Raw genomic sequence first — 5,392 nt, forward strand, 5'->3', positions numbered from 1 at the left:
GTACTGTCTCAACACGACGGCGATCACGTTAATTGCCTCGGAATAAATCCCAAGGGGGAACGAAACTTTTACCGGGCGTGAGAGGATCGCGAACTCGCTTCGTTTCCTCGCTGAAATTACCAATCTAGTTTCGTGTAGATTCAAGAAAAGGTATATTTGCAAATCGGCTTAGGAAATGTTTATGACAAGGCTTTCATGGAGACAGAAAATATTGTTCTTCTCTGTTTAGAATATTCTGCATTTCTGCCAAGTGTTTTTGGTTCATTGAGCTGGATGAGGGGTTGGTAATTAATTAAAATGCAAAAGAATTGTATGCCAACAGCACGTGGTATTCCCAGGCAGTCATCCATCCAAGTACTAACCACGCTCGACGCTGTTTAACTTCGGGGATCGGACGAGGACCGGTTCTTTGCAGCGAGATGTGACCGTTGGCTTCAATACAAATTATTTTGTCAGATTTTCAGTCGAAGCTTGTGCAATACTGCACAACTAACACCTCGTGTGTACGAAATTCAATTATTCTTCATTTATGGTGAAACAGTCACAAATGTATTTGTACGCCGGATATACAGCTTTCTTGGTGATCTGTTGTCAAGCTAGTCGAACCTGTTGGACAATATGTAACAAAATCCAGCGCAGAGCGAGAGCCGGGTTTTGCGAACGTGGTTTAACGTCGGCAGGTTTCGCAGTCTAGAGCCCCGATCGCTGTAACAGCCGTGATAATGACGACGTAAAGTCACCCCCGCGCTGCGAACCGGGACAATGGTGTCCCACGGTGACGTCGAAGCGGGTCAGAGAGGACAGCGCGTGCGCCTGACTCATCGGCGAAGAATTATCGTCGTCCGAGATTTAATCGCGACCGTTGTCGCTGTTTGCGCACTGTAGTTAAGACTCGGTTGTTTCCTCGTTTTAAGAGCGTTACCGCGCTAGCGCGAGCCTGCCGCTCTTAATTTAGTTAGCCCGCCGAGTCGGAGCGAGAGGTCCGACCATAAAGACACTTTATCATTAAGGAGACCTTTCCGGCTCGTTCCGTCCGCAGGAGATTTCCAAGACACGGGTTCCGGGCGGGAATTTTTCATTTGAACCCCGGCGGCCCGAGAATGGGGTGCTAAGCAGCGAACCGTTTTTCAACCCCGTGGCACCTCCGCGTGTCCTTTGTTTCGCCCTCCCTTAGTTACTTCTTAATTTCATCTCGGCGGCTTTATCGTTTCGACGAGAGACCACTTCGTGATTCCACTGCCATCGATTCTCGCCCTGCGGGTATGGAAATCGGATAGCAGGAGGATCGAATTAAAATTTTAATCAACCACGCCGCAATTTTTCTTGAAGTTTTCGACGCACACGGGGAAACGCTTGCACCGGCCGATTATTTTATGATAGACAGATGAATGTTTCTTGATATCCATTTCATATATTTCGGACAGACACGGAACCGATACTACGTCATCTACTCTCCGTGTTTACCCGCGCTGTCCATTTCTATGTTCGGCGAAGTCACAAACACATACTAGAACTGTACGAGCTGAGAAACAGCACGCACCCGAGGGTTTTTCTGGATTCTGAGAATATTCGATTTTCGGTTTTTTATTAGCTGGGATTGCTGTTTGGCCCACAGTGCGCGGGTACGACGCGATCAGGTCAGCAAAATAGAGGAGCGGAAGAGTTATGTGTTTGTAACTAGCTCTTGGCGGCTTTACGGCCGCCGCTGGCGTTGCTGGATGCAGGTATTCGCGGGAGATTTAGATGTTTTCCCCGATATGAAAATGAACGAACCCAGGGAAATCGTGGCTGAAAGTCGAAAGGCAGCCTGAATTTCGAGTGTTGAATATCGCTCGGTTCTTCCCGAGCTAACCGTGGCGCGGGCTCGCGATAAACACCGACTGCCGAGAGGAATAACGTTTCGTCGCCTGACTGTTCGCCCCGTAAATAAAATAGAAGCGACGAGAGATTCGGTCTTTCGATTTCGAGAATAGAACCCGGGGCTCATTCCTCTTGCCGTTATTGTTATCGAGGAGGATTTCGGTCCGCGCGAGCGCGCTGGCGACCGTTCCCACCGGGAATTACCGTCCGTGAGTTTACGATCCGCGGCAGCGAGTTACATTAAGCGTCGCGATAAAACGCCGGAATTAAAAACTGATTTAAAAAAGATAGCCGCCTGCGACTTTCGTAATAAAAGCGCGAGTCCTTCGAGCAATTACCCTCCCGGGGTAATAAGAAGCAAACGCCCACACATCCCGGCGAAAACGTTTACCCGTGGAGCATTTAATGGGCTCTCTCACAGAAAAAACTCGCCGCGTTTTATCGACCGCGACGTGACAAGTCAAATTTAACGCGGGAGAGAAAGAGAAAGATTCTCGCCTAATAAGCACCAAACTTCAAAATGTTGTAATGACGCGTTATACCTAAACTACCTGATCTGAATGACTACAAGCCATTGCAAATAATTGCGGATCTATAAGATTATAATTAAAGCCATAAGTTAAGTAGAATCGTACAAGCGAGTGTGCGCTAGTTTGCAGTCTATCTCCATATCTAACCGGCTACCAAAATGCTTGAAAACATTTGTTCGCGATTCAAATCACAATGAACTCGAAGGTCGAAGTCTTCCTTTTATAACATGCCCTGAAAGGTCGCAATAGAAAGATGTTCCTAACGAGTACGATGTTTCATAAGCTCGAGATCGCTGTTTGGCCACGTACATATATGGATGTTTCGCGCGACGAAAGGGACAATTTGCTCGGGTTTCCGCGGACGAGCTCGGTCGCGACGATGGAAACGCTCCAAGTAGTCTCGTATCATGCATATTTCCTTGTTCGTTTTTCCTCGGTGTCGCCTTTGACGACAACACGAAGCATAATGGGTCGGGTTCGATTTAATGAGGCGCGTCGACTCGAAAAACGTTTGGTCGCGAACCTTCTCCAAGGATCCTGGCTTGTATTCGCGCGTCAATTGGTCTGCTCTCTCCGCCTCTACGACGATTTGACTTGAACGTGGACCACCTTCAAGCGACAGAAGCCGGGCGTGCACCGGCTCAAGCTGCTCCGCGACCGGTCCGATAATTATCTCGAACCGGAGGTGTACTATTAGTGATCGCGGTTTGACGTGTATACCGGGCTCTTATCATCCCGCCTCGCCCCGTCTCAAGCCCTTTGCATCCTTCCTCGTCGTTAAAAGCTATCCTCCTACCGGGGCCGAACACTCATTACTGTATACTTACGACACATTACGCGATAATTAATACATCATACGTACCCGGCGACGGATATCCACCGCCGATAGTCAGGAGCTTCTGGCCTGGCGCAAATTCGAAATCGTCTCGAACGAAACGCTAAAACTAAAATATCGCGTGTAGATATACGCTCTTTTCACACAAGTTATATGGCTCTCGTCCCTTTGCACTTCTATAATGAGTTTCACATCAATTATAAATACTCCTGTCAAAATGATTGGTAAAATAAAAAATTTGTTTCAGTTATTGAAATCAGAAATTTCTATTGGACAGATTTCATCGTATCGTTGTATCCAAGATTTCGAAGATTATCATGCAAAGGTACGTGAGAATAAGCGCATGGAAAAGCATCGCTGCGGTAGGATTCGATGCATCCGTGTATTTTACGAACGATTCGACGTGCACCGCGGTGTATTGAGATCGCTGCGCTCGTAGCCGTTGCGCGGGGGTGTGCGATAACGCGCAACGAAAATTGATAATATTTCACGGGCGGAGAGGCCAGGGACTCCCTTTTATAATTGGTTGGCATTTGCATGCGGTTTTTACACTTATTGAGGTTTAGCCGCGAACCGGTCGCTCCTCCTGTCCGTTTTTATCATTTATGCCGGCTACACAACCGGCTCGTAGCACGCGATCCCGACCCCCCTCCGTCCTCCCCCTCACGGAGCCCTCTTTACCTTTCTATCCTCTCTGGCACCCTCTCTCGTCTCCCCTAACACCCCCTCGGCCCTCGTCGACAGTCGACTCGCTGCCATTTCACAGCCGCGTGGGACGTTTCAGACCACTTACGTCCCCTGTCTCAACGGCCGTGACTTCAAACAATTTGCAACCTGTTACCACCGACGATTTCGACACATTTTTCTCTATCGGCGCGCGCGCGCCAATTAAGGATAATTAACCGGCGAGCCGGATCAATTTTTCGACTGCGATTCCAAGCGACGCTTAACGAGCGACGAGGAGAGCAGCATTCTGCACTGCTTTTCAATAAGAACCGTGAATTATTTCGGCTCCGGTGCGATTGCAGAATCCCCAGAATGGCGGTCGGAACGCGTGATTTGATTTGCGTTTGGAGCTGGACTCCATTTCACGAGAGAAATTGTGAACTCGTTGGTGAGACTCTGATCTAGATGCTGGTAATAATTGTTAAGTGTGAATTCATTCGATACCTGGAACAGAAACGTATTTCTGGGAAAACCGACACACACAAATTACCTGATATTATTTTTAAGCCATGTCCACACTGAACCATCATCGAGCAACTTGAAATTGGAAATTGGGAAAGGAGAACTGTGTGAACAGTAAACTTGAGAAATGTATGACATTGTCGACATCTGACATTGATAGTGAAAGAGGCTCGAAGATTGCAATGCCGCGTAAGTCGACGCAGAGGAGAATGCAATGATTGAGATCCTTTGTTCGCTGATCGAACTGTAATTATTGCCGGCGAGCGTAATTTTCTTGGTCGCCCGGCGATTCGGTGGGAATAAAAGGAACAAAGGTAGCGTACGCTAGTTGCGTAATACAAATAACGAACTATTCCGCGAGCCGATGAGAGGTAGCTCGTGACAAGGATTAATGGGTCCCGGGATCGGCGTTGCTTATTATTAGTAGTACTACTCGCGTAATTAGCTATGGGAAAACGTGTAAGCAATGATCGATTCGAACGTCGACTTTCGAGTTTCGCTCTGTTAGTCTCTCCTCTCTCGGACGGAGGTATTGCGGGCTTCTTTTTCTCGTCCTCTAAAGAGGCTCTTCTTGCCCCGCCGGTATTCCACCGGCGTGCAACTCGTCGATCTGACAGTGATCGAGCACTGTCATTCGAGTCGACGCGGCATACCTTACAAGATTCTGTACGCGCCGGCAATTATGCTATCTTGGGAATGCCTTGTATCACTCGATTCTCGCTTTTCGCGGCATTAACAAAAGTACGAACACATCCTAGCGGCTACTGGAAACGGCGCGGTATGCCGTGCGCGCCGCGGTTATTCGAGGTAATGCCACACCACCAAATATGAACCGAAGCTTAATTAACGTACAAGCAATTAACCGTAGAATTATCGTGCCCGGTTTTGCCCCGACGATTATCGGGAGGAGTGGGATTCCTCGAAACCGGAACGGAACAACTCACCGGAGGAAATTATTACCATTGGTTTTTGTTCTCCG

General features: G+C 48.2%; 1 pseudogene; it reads right to left on the minus strand.

Annotated features, from left to right (window-relative positions):
* Window positions 1–313: 313 nt before the first annotated feature.
* LOC143209224 (5S ribosomal RNA) lies at window positions 314–433 on the minus strand (annotated as a pseudogene).
* Window positions 434–5,392: the final 4,959 nt, after the last annotated feature.

This window comes from Lasioglossum baleicum, chromosome 5, assembly GCF_051020765.1.
Source record: "Lasioglossum baleicum chromosome 5, iyLasBale1, whole genome shotgun sequence".
Classification (NCBI taxonomy): Eukaryota; Metazoa; Arthropoda; class Insecta; order Hymenoptera; family Halictidae; genus Lasioglossum; species Lasioglossum baleicum.